This window comes from Oncorhynchus kisutch, linkage group LG27, assembly GCF_002021735.2.
Source record: "Oncorhynchus kisutch isolate 150728-3 linkage group LG27, Okis_V2, whole genome shotgun sequence".
Lineage (NCBI taxonomy): Eukaryota > Metazoa > Chordata > Actinopteri > Salmoniformes > Salmonidae > Oncorhynchus > Oncorhynchus kisutch.
This window is the reverse complement of record NC_034200.2, coordinates 3,543,314-3,559,312: the sequence shown is the minus strand read 5'-3', so window position 1 is coordinate 3,559,312 and position 15,999 is coordinate 3,543,314. Positions and strand designations below refer to the sequence as shown.

At 42.5% G+C, this 15,999-nt stretch overlaps 1 protein-coding gene across 5 annotated transcripts in view; it reads left to right on the top strand.

Moving 5' to 3' along the window:
- The first annotated feature begins 115 nt into the window (after positions 1-115).
- LOC109871994 (transcriptional repressor p66-alpha-like) overlaps positions 116-15,999 on the top strand; it is a 62,222-nt gene continuing 46,338 nt past the window's right edge. For 2 of the 5 annotated variants that reach the window (XM_031806981.1, XM_031806980.1), the window contains exon 1: positions 116-300. The gene's annotated coding sequence lies outside the window, so the exon portion shown is untranslated. The remainder of the gene's footprint in view (positions 301-15,999) is intronic. The other 3 variants (XM_031806979.1, XM_020463055.2, XM_031806982.1) reach the window with 2 other exon arrangements.

The window sequence follows — 15,999 nt, the reverse complement described above, 5'->3', positions numbered from 1 at the left end:
GCAACCACAAGACCTAGGGACCCTGGCATGGTGGTGCTGCTTTAACCCTTGATGGTCAGTGTTAAGATGTGCACTTGGTCCCCCTGGCGTGTTGAAGGGCGCATGCCCACTGCGGTGACGCCGCAGCTCCATGTGTGTTGAGAAGCGCACTATTTGGCAACAGAGGCGGTAGCGGGGAGGGCAGAAAAGATACAGGGTATACCCTGAATTTTAAAAAAAATACATCGAATAATTGCAGCAATTGTCACCCTAAATACCTTGGACGAAGCGCAGTCGACGGATCGCTGTCGAATCGACCGAGTAAGTTGATTGAGGTGTTCCGAAGTTTTTTGGGGGGAAGTGGATTGAGGGAAGCCTTTTATTTGGAGTTATCGAGAGCCAGCTCCTCTTCCTCCACCTATCTGTGACGATAGAGAAACTGATGGGCTGTTGAAAAGTAGCACTTCTCCGCAGAATGAAAGCGTTTACGGTTGGGAACGGGCTTCATACGTTTATAGAAGTTGCATCTCCGGGCTTTATTCTTATGGACACACATAGTTTGACAATATTTCGTATTTTAATATCACCTCGCCAATCTAATTTTAGAATGGGTTTGATCGAACAGAGACTGTCAATCTGGATTGTCGTGGACTGGGATTATTTTTAGAGCAGCACTTCGTTACTTAGTCATCTTTTTTTGTCAACCCAGGTAGATGGCTTGCTAGTGCGAATATTCATTATCACGAAGTACTTAACACATGTAATACGTTATACTACTATTTAAATAGAAAGCGACTAGATTTAGCCAGTTTTGGAGTTGGCATTCTCCCCAACGAAGACAAGCTAGCCCTGGCTAACGTCGTAGTAGCTACTTGTTTCTCACGCCTGCTACATTAGGTTAGTAATTTACTAGATTGGCTTGGTCCTGGTACCTGGTTTATTTTCTAATGCAACAAAAAAAAACTCGCTACCGTAGCTCAATTTGAGCTTTTCATGTAACTTAAATGCACCAAGTTGTGGTTTCGTGAACTGCGTGTTGGTGTTTCACTTTTTTGGAGGCAAATAAATAACTGGACAGGTACTGGTAGCTGGCAAGGTGGACAATACTAATTCCTTGGCATTATTTATGCTCGCTGGCAGCTAGGTTATTTTCACGGTTGCGCGGTTTCTAGACATGTTGTGGTCGAACGGTCAGAATACAGCGTGGGCTGTGTTTCTTTTTAAAGGGGGGAGTTTGCCTGTTCGGGATTTTGATGGTTAATGTGGGGTAGACGGTGGCGTAATGGTGGACGGTGCCTTGATTTGAGCCCCTACCCTAGTCGTGCCACTTAACCCTACCGGCTGCCAGTGTTCTACTGTATCAAAATAGTCCTTGGTAATCTTCCTACTTCTGCAACGACCATGGTCTTCCTCCTCTTAAAGCTGAACGCACACACATTTACACAAACTCGCACACACTTTCTCTCCTCCCTAGCGGTATGAGTCGGTTGATGCAGTGCAAAAGTATCTGAGCCAGTCACTGTATTGTAAGGCATGCACAGATTCAGTGAGTTGTGTTCAGTTGTCAGTGACCGGTTCCTGTACACCTCGGGTGTGTCCAGTTTTCTTTCGGCTGCTCGGGAAAGTGCTTTTTTTAAAAGTGCTTTTTTTGGTTCACTTATGTCAGTTTTGGGCTCACTTTGGTTGGTGAAATATAGGCCAATAATGCAGAGGATTCTTGTAGCCAGAGTGTCAGCTAAGAGTAGCTAAGAGTAGCCTCTGGGTATGGGTCCTGTTCAGGTCACATAGTCAGGAAATACTCAGGCCCCTAGTTATGTGTAACAAAGTAGTATGCTACAGGCTCCTGTTTTTGAAAAACAATTAGCATATGAAAATGGTTTGCATGATAAGGCTATCTGCCTGCTGTCGTGCTGACTGGTTTATCTTAGGGATTCTAGAGTAATATGAAAGAAAGGTTCTGGAATGGTCAATCATTTGTTTGTCAGAGCAATCGCTTTGGGGGTTCTTTGCAATGTGTTATCACATGGTTGCATTAATAATAAGCACCCTAATGGGGACAGAGATCTGTATACAATGACAAGATGCTCATGTTTCCGCCCCAGCAATAAGCCCATAGAAACGCATTGGGCTTATTTTGGCGAGTCCAATCTATTGCTTTGCCTCTTCTTCTCTGACGGGGGCTTCTTTAATCAGGGGGACCTTATAGGGAAAGGTGGATACCTAGTCAGTTATGCAACTTAAATGTGTAATGCATTTAACCCAACTCCTCTGAATCAGAGAGGTGCAGGGGGCTGCCTTAATCGGCATCCACATCTTCGGTGCCCGGGGAACAGTGGGTCAACTGCCTTGGTCAGGGGCAGAACAATACATTTTTACCTTGTCAGCTCGAGATTCGATCCAGCAACCTTTCGGTTACTGGTCCAACGCTCTAACCACTAGGCTATTCAGTAAGACATTCTGGGCACATTGTAATATGGACTAGGGTGGAGAGTAGCAGAGTAGAGACTTTGTATCACTTGGCAGGCCTAAACAGGCTGCCATTTCAGGCAGTCTTTTCAAAGAGCTCTTACACTGAAAGGGCATCATCAATTTCCCAGTATTATTCCAACCTTATAGTGTGGAAATATATATCAAACACAGGACAATCATGTTTTTGACTGCACTGGGTCTTCAAGTTAGGAGCACAACATATCATTTAATATTTTTTCAATCAATTTAGATATAGCCTATGGGCATTTTCATGTAAAAGGACCCATGATCACCAAAATGTGAAGTTCATAGGAGCATATCAAAATGGGTGTAAAATGAATGCTAAGAGTATATATTTTTGGGAAATGAAGGCTTAGATACATTTCAACCATTTTACATCTTAAAAATAAGTAAAGGCTTTGATTTCTGAAGAAACACATGGAAAAGGGGTCTTAGAAAACATCTACCAGAAAAAGTCTTCAGAAATACATCAAAGCACAATGTTGTTAAAGACCCCTGCCAACTAATATGAACACTTTTTGTATTTCGATTTGGATAACATTTTTGCATTTTGTAAGTTTAAGAAACATTGCCCTTTGCCTTGAAATTCCATTTCCAAAAACCCACTTTAAGATATTTTCAAATTTCTCTCCCTCATGAGGGAGAATAATGAAAGTTCACAGAAGTATCAAGTTATGTAGACTTATCAATTAGTTATAGTGATTTTACCAATATAAATGTTGTTTTTGAAGTGATTAAAACTCATAATTCCGTTGTTGGGTCACCTGCTACTGTCCTCCCTTCCATACTGTTATGTTCAGTTCATAACTTTTTTCTTTGTCTTTCTGTCATCTGGTGTTAAACCAGTCTGAGTCTGGAGTCGAGTCTGGACTCTCGCTCTCATCAAATCAAAATCAAATTTATTTATATAGCCCTTCGTACATCAGCTGATATCTCAAAGTTCTGTACAGAAACCCAGCCTAAAACCCCAAACAGCAAGCAATGCAGGTGTAGAAGCACGGTGGCTAGGAAAAACTCCCTAGAAAGGCCAAAACCTAGGAAGAAACCTAGAGAGGAACCAGGCTATGTGGGGTGGCCAGTCCTCTTCTGGCTGTGCCGGGTGGAGATTATAACAGAACATGGCCAAGATGTTCAAATGTTCATAAATGACCAGCATGGTCGAATAATAATAATAATAATAATAATAAGGCAGAACAGTTGAAACTGGAGCAGCAGCACGGCCAGGTGGACTGGGGACAGCAAGGTGTCATCATGTCAGGTAGTCCTGGGGCATGGTCCTAGGGCTCAGGTCCTCCGAGAGAGAGAAAGAAAGAGAGAAGGAGAGAATTAGAGAACGCACACTTAGATTCACACAGGACACCGAATAGGACAGGAGTCGTACTCCAGATATAACAAACTGACCCCAGCCCCCCAACACATAAACTACTGCAGCATAAATACTGGAGGCTGAGACAGGATATATATATTTATAACTCAGCAAAAAAAGAAACATCCTCTCACTGTCAACTGTGTTTATTTTCAGCAAACTTAACATGTGTAAATATTTGTATGAACATAAGATTCAACAACTGAGACATAAACTGAACAAGTTCCACAGACATGTGACTAACAGAAATGGAATAATGTGTCCCTGAACAAAGTGGGGGTCAAAATCAAAAGTAACAGTCTGTTGTGGCCACCAGCTGCATTAAGTACTGCAGTGCATCTCCTCATGGACTGCACCAGATTTGCCAGTTCTTGCTGTGAGATGTTACTCCACTCTTCCACCAAGGCACCCACAAGTTCCCGGACAATTCTGGGGGGGAATGGCCCTAGCCCTCACCCTCCGATCCAACAGGTCCCAGACGTGCTCAATGGGATTGAGATCCGGGCTCTTCGCTGGCCGTGGCAGAACACTGACATTCCTGTTTTGCAGGAAGTCACGCACAGAACGAGCAGTATGACTGGTGACATTGTCATGCTGGAGGGTCATGTCAGGATGAGCGAGGAGGATATCTTCCCTGTAACGCACACCGTTGAGATTGCCTGCGATGACAACAAGCTCAGTCCGATGATGCTGTGACACACCGCCCCAGACCATGACGGACCCTCCACCTCCAAATCGATCCCGCTCCAGAGTACAGGCCTCGGTGTAACACTCATTCCTTCGACGATAAACGCAAATCCGACCATCACCCCAGGTGAGACAAAACTGCGACTCGTCAGTGAAGAGCACATTTTGCCAGTCCTGTCTGTCCAGCGACAGTGGGTTTGTGCCCATAGGTTGTTGCCGGTGATGTCTGGTGAGGACCTGCCTTGCAACCGGCCTACAAGACCTCAGTCCAGCCTCTCTCAGCCTATTGTGGACAGTCTGAGCACTGATGGAGGGATTGTGCGTTCCTGCTGTAACTCGTTCAGTTGTTGTTGCCATCCTGTACCTGTCCCGCAGGTGTGATGTTCGGATGTACCGATTCTGTGCAGGTGTTGTTACACGGTTTCTGACACTGCGAGGACGATCAGCTGTCCGTCCTGTCTCCCTGTAGCGCTGTCTTAGGCGTCTCACAGTACAGACATTGCAATTTATTGCCCTGGCCACATCTGCAGTCCTCATGCCTCCTTGCAGCATGCCTAAAGCGCGTTCGCCCAGATGAACAGGGACCCTGGGCATCTTTCTGATGGTGTTTTTCAGAGTCAGTAGAAAGGCCTGTTGAGTGTCCTAAGTTTTCATAACTGTGACCTTAATTGCCTACCGTCTGTAAGTTGTTAGTGTCTTAATAACCGTTCCACAGGTGCGTGTACATTAATTGTGAAAGGGTCATTGAACAAGCATGGAAAACTGTTTTTAAACCCTTTAAAATGAAGAACTGTGAAGTTATTTTTATGAATTATCTTTGAAATTATCTTTGTCCTGATGATAAAGGGATGTTTCTTTTTATGCTGAGTTTATATACACAGTACAAGTCAAAAGTTTGGACACACCTACTCATTTCAGGGTTTTTCTTACATTTTTACTATTTTCTACATTGTAGAATAATAGTGAAGACATCAAAACTATGACATAACACATATGGAATCATGTAGTTGGCAAAAAAGTGTTAAACAAAATTAAAAAATATTTGATATTCTTCAAAGTAGCCACCCTTTGTCTTGACAGCTTTGCACACTCTTGGCATTCTCTCATGAGGAAGTCACCTGGAATGCATTTAAATTATGTCTTGTTAAGTTCATTTGTGTGAATTTCATTCTTTCCTTAATGCGTTTGAGCCAATCAGTTGTGTTGTAGGGGTGGTATACAGAACATAGTCCAATTTGGTCCATATTATGGCAAGAATAGCTCAAGTGCAGTTGCAAAAACCATCCAGCGCTATGATGAAACTGGCTCTCATGAGGACCGCCACAGGAAAGGAAGACCCAGAGTTACCTCTGCTTCAGAGGATAAGTTCATTAGAGTTACCAGCCTCAGAAATTGCAGCCTAAATAAATGCTTCACAGAGTTCAAGTTACAGACAAATCTCAACATCAACTGTTCAGAAGAGACTGTGGAATCAGGCCTTCATGGTTGAATTGCTGCAAAGAACCACTACTAAAGAACACCAATAATAATAAGAGACTTACTTGGGCCAAGAAACATGAGCAATGGAGATTAGACCGGAGGAAATCTGTACTTTGGTCTGATGAGTCCAAATTTGAGATTTTTGGTTCCAAGTGCCGTGTCTTTGTGAGACGCAGAGTAGGTGAACGGGTGATCTCCGCATGTGTGGTTCCCACCTTGAAGCATGGAGGAGGAGGTGTGGGGGTGCTTTGCTGGTGACACTGTTTGTGATTTATTTAGAATTCAAGGCACACTTAACCAGCATGACCACCACAGTATTTTGGTTTGCGCTTAGTCCCACTATCATTTGTTTTTCAACAGGACAATGACATCAACACACCTCCAGGCTGTGTAAGGGCTATTTCACCAAGAAGGAGAGCGATGGAGTGCTCCTAATGATCTGACCTCCACAATCACCTGACCTCAAGTGTGCAACGCTGTCATCAAGGGTGGCTACTTTGAAGAATATAAAATATAAAATATATTTTCATTTGTTTAACTTCTTACGGCTGAAATCACGTTAACGGGATCGATTTGACAACAGCCAGTGATATTGCAGGGCGCCAAATTCAAACAACAGATATCTCATAATTACAATTCCTCAAACATACAAGTATTATACACCATTTTAAAAATAAACTTGTTGTTAATCCCACACAGTGTCCGATTTCAAAAAGGCTTTACGACGAAAGCATACCATGCGATTATGTTAGGTCAGCACCTAGTCACAGAAAAACACAGCCATTTTTCCAGCCAAAGAGAGGAGTCACAAAAAGCAGAAAGAGAAAATTAATCACTAACCTTTGATGATCTTCATCAGATGACACTCATAGGACTTCATGTTACACAAAACATGTATGTTTTGTTCGATAACGTTAATATTTATATCCAAAAATCTCAGTTTACATTGGTGCGTTATGTTCAGTAATGTTTTGCTTCCAAAACATCTGGTGATTTTGCAGAGAGCCACATCAATTTACAGAAATACTCATCATAAATGTTGATGAAGATACAAGTGTTATGCATGAATTTATAGATATACTTCTCCTTAATGCAACCGCTGTGTCAGATTTAAAAAAAGCTTTACAGAAAAAGCACACCATGCAATAATCTGAGTACAGCGCTCAGGCACCAAAACAAGCCATACAGATACCCGCCATGTTGTGGAGTCAACAGAAGTCAGAAATAGCATTATAAATATTCACTTACCTTTGATGATCTTCATCAGAATGCACTCCCAGGAATCCCAGTTCCACAATAAATGTTTGTTTTGTTCGATAAAGCCCATTTATGTCCAAATACCTCCTTTTTGTTCGCGCATTTAGTTCACAAATCCAAATTCACGAGGCGCAGGCACTTAGTCCAGACAAAGTCAAAAAGTTATATTACAGTTCGTAGAAACATGTCAAACGATGTATAGAATCAATCTTTAGGATGTTTTTAACATAAATCTTAAATAATGTTCCAACCGGACAATTCCTTTGTATTTAGAAATGCAAAGGAACGCAGCGCATGCTCTTGGCCATGCGCGAGACTTAGCTCATGGCATTCTGCCAGACCTCTTAATCAAACAGCTCTTATTCGCTCCCCCTTCACAGTAGAAGCCTGAAACAAGGTTCCAAAGACTGTTGACATCTAGTGGAAGCCTTAGGAAGTGCAATCGGACCAAATTTTACACTGTATATTGGTTAAGCGAAGACTTGAGAACCTACAAACCTCAGATTTCCCACTTCCTGTTTAGATTTTTTCTCAGGTTTTTGCCTGCCATATGAGTTCTGTTATCCTCTCTGGGATAGGGGGGACGCTTGCGTCCCTCTTGGCCAATAGCCAAGGAAAATGTAGAGTGCCAAATTCAAATAAAATACTATAAAAAATCTAACTTTCATTAAATCACACATGTAAGATACCAAATTAAAGCTACACTCGTTGTGAATCCAGCCAACATGTCAGATTTCAAAAAGGCTTTCGGCAAAAGCATAAGATGCTATTATCTGATGATAGCACAACAGTAAACAAAGAGAGAAAGCATATTTCAACCCTGCAGGCGCTACACAAAACGCAGAAATAAAATATAAATCATGCCTTATCTTTGATGAGCTTCTTTTGTTGGCACTCCAATATGTCCCATAAACATCACAAAGTGTCCTTTTGTTCGATTAATTCCGTAAATATATAATCCAAAATGACCATTTATTTGGCGCGTTTGATCCAGAAAAACACAGCTTCCAATTTGCGGAACGTCATTACAAAATATCTCAAAAGTTACCAAAGTTAACTTTGCCAAAACATTTTAAACTACTTTTGTAATACAACTTTAGGTATTTTTTTACGTTAATAATCTATCAAATTGTATACGGGACTATCTGTGTTCAATACAGGAAGACCACAAACTAACGCTACCTTTCTGGTCTTGCGCAAACAGTACACATAACGTGACAGTCATTCAAGATGGCCGTACTTCTTCATTACACAAAGGCATAACCTCAACCAATTTTTAAAGACTGGTGACATCCAGTGGAAGCTGCAAACAAGTCCCTTAGAAATCTAGTTTCCCAATGAAAACTCATTGAATAGACAGTGACCTCAAAAAAAAAATCTGAATGATTTGTCCTTGGGGTTTTGCCTGCTACATAAGTTCTGGTATACTCAAAGACATGATTCAAACCGTTTTAGACACTTCAGAGTGTTTTCTATCCACATCTACTAATAATATGCATATCTTAGCTTCTGGGCCTGAGTAGCAGGTAGTTTACTCTGGGCACCGTATTCATCCAAGCTACTCAATGCTGCCCCCCAGCCATTACAAGTTAACACTTTTTTGGTTTACATGATTCCATATGTGTTATTTCATAGTTTAGTTTCTTCACTATTATTCTACAATGTAGAAAATAGTACAAATAAAGGAAAAACCCTGGAATGAGTAGTTGTGTCCAAACGTTTGACTGGTACTGTGTGTGTGTGCATGCACAAACACTAACGTTCAAAAGTTTGTCACTTATTAATGTCCTTATTGTTTTGAAAGAAAAGCAAAAAAAATATTGGCCATTAAAATATCAAATTGATCAGAATTACAGTGTAGACACATAATGTTGTAAATGACTATTGTAGCTGAAAACGGCTTATCTACATAGGTTTACATATGCCCATTATCAGCAACCAATACTCCCATGTTCCAATGGAATGTTACCTAATCCAAGTTTATCATTTTTAAAGGCTAATTGATCATTAGAAAACCCTTTTGCAATTATGTTAGCACAGCTGAAAACTGTTGTACGGATTTAAAGAAGCAATAAACCTGGCCTTCTTTAGACTAGGTGAGTATCTGGAGCATCAACATTTGTGGGTTCGATTGCAGGCTCAAAATGGCCAGAAACAAAGACCTTTCTTCTGAAACTCATCAGTCTATTCTTGTTCTGAGAAATTAAGGCTATTCCATGCGAGAAGTTGCCAAGAAACTGAAGATCTCGTACAACACTGTGAACGGTTCCTTTCCCAGAACAGCGCAAACTGGCTCTAACCAGAATAGAAAGAGGAGTGGGAGGCCCCGGTGCACAACTGAGCATGAAGACAAGTACATTAGTGTCTAGTTTGAGAAACAGACGCCTCACAAGTCCTCAACTGGCAGCTTCATTAAATAGTACCCGCAAAACACCAGTCTCAACATCAACAGTGAAGAGGCGACTCCGGATGCTGTCCTTCTAGACAGAGTTGCAAAGAAAAAGCCATATCTCAGACTAGCCAATAAAAATAGAAGATTAAGATGCTCAAAAGAACACGGACACTGGACAGAGTAACTCTGCCTAGAAGACCAGCACAGAGGAAGATTGGGAAAAAGTGTTATGGACAGACAAATCTAAGTTTGAGGTGTTCAGATCACAAAGAAGAACATTCATGAGTTCAGAAAAAATGAAAAGATGCTGGAGGAGTGAACCATCTGTCAAGCATGGTGGAGGCAATGTGATGGTCTGGGGGTGCTTTGGTAGTGGTAAAGAGGGAGATTTGTACAGGGTAAAAGGGATCTTGAAGAAAGAAGGCTGTCACTCCATTTTGCAACGCCATGCCAAACCTTGTGGACGGTGCTTAATTGGAGCCAATTTCCTCCTACAACAGAACAGTGATCCAAAGCACAGCGCCAAACGATGCAAGAACTATTTAGGGAAGAAGCAGTCAGCTGGTATTCTGTCTATAATGGAGTAGCCAGCACATTCACCGGATCTCAACCCCATTGAGCTGTTGTGGGACCAGCTTGACCGTATGGTACATAAGAAGTGCCCATCAAGCCAATACAATTTGTGGGAGGTGCTTCAGAAAGCATGGGGTGATCTCTTCAGATTACCTCAACAAATTGACAACTAGAATGCCAAAGGTCTGCAAGGCTGTAATTTCTGCAAATGGAGGATTCTGTGATGAAAGCAAAGTTTGAAGGACACAATTGTCATTTCAATTAAAAATCATTATTTATAACCTTGTCAACATCTTGACTATATTTCCTATTAATTTTGCAACTTTCTAAGTGACCCGAACTTTTGAACGGTAGTGTATGTGTGTGCGTCATCTCTCCTGGATCTTACTGACACCTACCCATGAGCCTCTTCTCTTTACGTTTAATGTAACCAGCATCCTCACCCACTGAGTACCAACCGAGGTGAAATATACTTGACATTTGGTCAGTCCACCCTGGCCTGGATGTTAACGTCCACAGACTGACTGGACCAAATCCAAACCCATCATTGATGTTTGGATAGCACAGTATTGAGTACAGACCAGTACAGCACCATACTGTACAGTGAGTTGAGCACAGTACAGTACAATACAGTAAGTACTGTATTGTACTGCACTGTGCTCTACTGAAATTAAGAAATATCAGAACGTGGCTGGAATATTTATATATATTATATGTACATATATTTATATCTACATATAGTGGTGTGTTTTGTATGTAACATTATTAAAGTGACCAGTGTTCAATGACTAGAATACAGTATATACCTTGCGTTTGAAAAGTATTTAGACCAATTGACATTTTCCACATTTTGTTATGTTACAGCCTTATTCTAAAATGGATTAAATTGTTCAGGGGAAAAAACTATCTACACACAATATCCTATGATGATGAAGCAAAAACTGTTTTATTAATTTTGACAAATGTATTAAAAATAAAAAACTGAAGGGCTTCCCGGGTGGTGCTTGAGTCATAACTACAGTCCCGGGTTCAATCCCAGGCTGTGTCACATTGCATTTCCTTGTTCCATTGCGCTCTAGCGACTCCTTGTGGCAGGCAAGGTCACCTGCAAGCTGACTCGGTCGCCAGCTGGATGGTGTTTCCTCCGACATGTTGGTGTGGCTGGCTTCCGGGTTAAGCGAGCAGTGTGTCAAGAAGCAGTGTGGCTTATATTGTGCTATAGCTTGTGACTCCTGGTGACAACATAAGGAAGACCATTTATTCAAATCAAAGGAAATGGTGTAGAGGTCCTGGATGGCAGGAAACTTGGCTCCAGTGATGTACTGGGCCGTATGCATTACCCTCTGTAGTGCCTTGAGGTCGGAGGCTAAGCAGTTGCCATACCAGGCAGTGATGTAACCAGGATGCTCTCGATGGTGCAGCTATACAACTTTTTTAGGACCTGAGCACCCATGCCAAATCTTTTCAGTCTACTGAGGATAGTCTTTGTTGTGCCCTCTTTATGACTGCCTTGGTGTGTTTGGACCATGATAGTTTGTTTGTGATGTGGACATCAATGAACTTGAATCTCTCAACCTGCTCCACTACAGCCCAGTCGATGAGAATGGGGGTGTGTTCAGTCCTCCTTTTCCTGTTGTCCACACTGCCAGGTCTCTGACCACCTCTCTATAGGCTGTCTCATCGTTGTCTATGATCAAGCCTACCACTGTTGTGTCGTCTGCTAACTTAATGAGGGTGTTGGAGTCCTGCCTGGTCATGCAGTCATGGGTGAACAGGGAGTACAGGAGGGGACTAAGCACGCACCACTGAGGGGCCCCCCTGTTATGGATCAGCATGGCAGATGTGTTGTTACCTACCCTTTCCACCTGGGGCCGGCCTGTCCGGAAGTCCAGGATTCAGTTGCAGAGGGAGGTGTTTAGTCCCAGGGTCCTTAGCTTATTGATGATCTTTGAGGGCACTATGGTGTTGAATGCTGAGCTGTAGTCAATGAATAGCATTCTCACATAGGTGTTCCTTTTGTCCAGGTGGAAAAGGGCAGTGTGGAGTGCAATAGAGATTGCATCATCTGTGGATCTGTTGGGGTTGTATGCAAATTGGAGTGGGTCGAGGGTTTCTGGGATAATGGTATTGATGTGAGCCATGGCTAACCTTTCAAAGCACTTTATGGCTACAGACGTGAGTGCTACGGGTCCGTAGTCATTTAGGCAGGTTGCCTTAGTGTTCTTGGGCACAGAGACTATGGTGGTCTGCATGAAACATGTTGGTATTACAGACTCTGTCAGGAACAGGTTGGAAATGTCAGTGAAGACACTTGCCTGTTGGTCAGCGCATGCTCGGAGTACATGTCCTGGTAATCCATCTAGCCCCGCGGCCATATGAATGATGAATGTTGACCTGTTTAAAGGTCTTACTCAGATCGGCTACGGAGACCGTGATCAGCGTCGTCCGGAACAGCTGGTGCTCTCATGCATGCCTCAACGCTAGCATAGAAGTCATTTAGCTGGTCTGGTAGGCTCGTGTCACTGTGCAGCTCAATCTGTAATAGTTTGTAAATCCTGCCACATCTGATAAGTGTCGGAGCCAGTGTAGTAGAATTCAATCTTAGTCCTGTATTGATGCTTTGCCTGTTTAATGGTTCTTCTGAGGGCAGAGTGGGATTTTTTTGTAAGCGTCCGGGTTAGAGTCCTGCTCCTTGAAAGCGGCAGCTTTCATTGTGGATGTTGACTGTAATCCATGGCTTCAGGTTGGGGTATGTATGTACAGTCACTGTGGGGACGATGTCATCGATGCACTTATTGATGAAGCCAGTGACTGATGTGGTGTACTCCTCAATTTCATCAGAAGAATCCCGGATCATATTCCAGTCTGTGCTAGCAAATCAGTCCTGTATTGAAGCTTCATCTGACCACTTTCTTATTGACCGAGTCACTGGTGCTTCCTGCTTTAGTTTTTGCTTGTAAGCAGGAATCAGGAGGATAGTCTTATGGTCAGATTTGCCAAATGGAGGGAGAGCTTTGTACGCGTCTCTGTGTGAAGTCAAGGTGGTCTGGAGTTGTTTTCCCTCTGGTTGCACATTTAACATGCTGATAGAAATGAGGTGAAACTGATTTAAGTTTCCCTGCATCAAAGTCCCCGGCCACTAGGCGCGCCGCTTCTGTGTGTTTTCCTGTTTGTTTATGGCCATATACACCTCATTGAGTGCCAGCATCAGTTTGTGGTGGTAAATAGACAGCTACTAAGAATATAGATGAAATCTCTCTTGGTGAATAGTGTGGTCTACAGCTTATCATGAGATACTCTACTTCAGGTGAGCAAAAGCTCGAGACTTCCTTAAATTTTGTGCACCAGCTGTTGTTTGCAAATATTCATAGACCGCCATCCCTTGTCTTACCAGAGGACACTGTTCTGTCCTGGCGAAAAGCTTAAAACACGTCAGCTGTATGTTATTCATGTCATTGTTTAGCCACGACTCGGTGGAACATAAGATATTACGGCTTTTAATGTCCCGTTGGTAGGATATACGTGATCGTAGTTCGTCTATTTTATTTTTCATGGATTGTACTTTGGCTTATAGGACCGATTTAGTAAAGGAGTGGCAGGTAGCCTAGTGGTTAGAGCATTGGGCCAGTAATCGAAAGGTTGCTGGATCGAATCCCCGAGCTGACACGGTACAAATCTTTCATTCTGCCCCTGAACAACCCACTGTTCCCCGGTAGGCCGTCATCGTAAATAAGAATTTGTTATTAACTGACTTGCAAAGTCAAAAAAATAAAATAAAGGAAGATTACCCGCTCGCCGTCGGTTCCTTACAAGAAACCCAGACCTTTACCCCCGATATCTCCATCTCTTTCTCCTGTGAATGATGGGGATGAGGGCCCTGTCAGGCGTCTGTAGTAAATGCTTCCCTTCCGGCTCGTTAAAGAGAGTATTTATTCCTTCAGTACTGGGTGATCGCTGTCCTGATATCTAGGAGCTCTTTTCGTTCGTAAGACACCGGTTACACCAATGAGAAGTCCCACATTTGCATCAAGATTGACCTCATTCAAATTTGACCATTGCTGATGTGATCTTGATTTCCTTTGTGATGAGAATTTCTCTATGAGTGTATATATACTTCTGGAAGTTTGAAGACCACATACCTCAAGTCCATTTGTTTTGTAACAGCCCACTGGTTTCCTCTGTCCCATTGTCTTTACCAGAATGCCCGTTGTCTTTCCCCTGACGTTGAGGTCTGACAAGCTTCTCCGTACAGAATGTTGCTGAGCTGCCGGTATATAAAAACTCATAGGTCTGTATGATTTTGTTTTCTTTAGTACGTTTGATTTGCACAGGCACGATGGCGAGACGACAGCCTTTGTTGCCGACCCCAGTGTGGCCACTTGTGGAAAGAGAAACCATAGCATTGCACACAGTGTCCTCTGTTGTCTCTCCAGCAGACTCTCTGGAAGACCTTTCAACCCTGTCCTTTAGCGTGTGTAGCACACTGGGTGTTTTTTTCCGAGTTTTTATATACCGGCAGCTCAGCAACATTCCGTACGGAGAAGCTTGTCAGACCAAGTGTTGCATAGCTTCCTGACTTCAGCTGAAGCTTTGGTTTGACAGTATGGGTTTTGGAGTTCTATTCCCAATTAAAGGGTCTTGGATATCTGCCTCTCAATGAAAAGCACAAGGTTAGTTCATTCTTGAATATCACAGGCTACAGAACTCAAGTTTGAGGTGCTATTCACTTAATCCATAAATCCAATATGTTGTATAGCATTGCAGCATCCTTGCACGAAAAGTGCATTTGTGTGAAGAGCTGACTTGCCTAGTTAAATTAAATAAATACAATTACCATCCTCAGTTTCAATGGCAGACCAGCCCAATTCTCCATGTAAGCAGTTCCAAAATGCTGTTCTAATAGCCTCCTAGCTTCCCTGTAACCCACCCCAGCTTCCATATGATGACAGCTGCAGACTAGTTCTCTTGCTTGACCATTTGTAAGAAATAAATCTTGTCTTGACTCCTGTCAGCTTTGCTGTCTATACTGTGCTCAAAGGCTCTTATGAATGACTGGAATTTCTCTGACAGGAAGTAGTGACAACCTTTGCTGCTTGACAATGTGTTCAGTCACTTTGCTTTGTCTGTGTAGAACAGCAGCAAATATATAAAGTATATAAATTGTTTGGCATATTGGTGCCACCTGTTGGCCATGATGATATATGCTGGTGGCTACTCCTAGGCCATACATCTTGACTGCGGGTTCAGGTGAGGACTAGTGTACATTTCATCCTCATCTGGTGAGTTCTCCACAGAAGACGGATTGACCTTTTCCAGGGTTCTACGTGGCCTCATTATTCTGAACTCCTCATGATATAAATTCATGCAAATCCTTTTGTGTCTTTGGCCCCATTTGTAAGGAATCTTCATGTTTTTCCAGAACTTTTACTTTGGCATTAGATGGGCTTGCATTTCCAGGTTTTCCTTTTTAGCGTTTAGCACAGCTAGTATTCCTGCTTCTGAGTGCTTCTGCCTTGGCCAATAGAGCAGCTCTTATACTACTTGAAGTTGTGGAGGAAGCCTCTGAGGATCTCCTCTGGGTTTTGTGATGCACTGTCATCGGCATCTATTTCAGGGTGATGTTCAGTGACCAGAGATTTTGCATCACCAACCCATTTATCCATAAATTTAACAAACCTTTTTTGGGTCAAACTAATCCATTTGATCCCCACCCTTGTCATCATCCGATAATAGAGTTTGAACGGATTTATTTTTATTTAAAAAATTACATTTATTT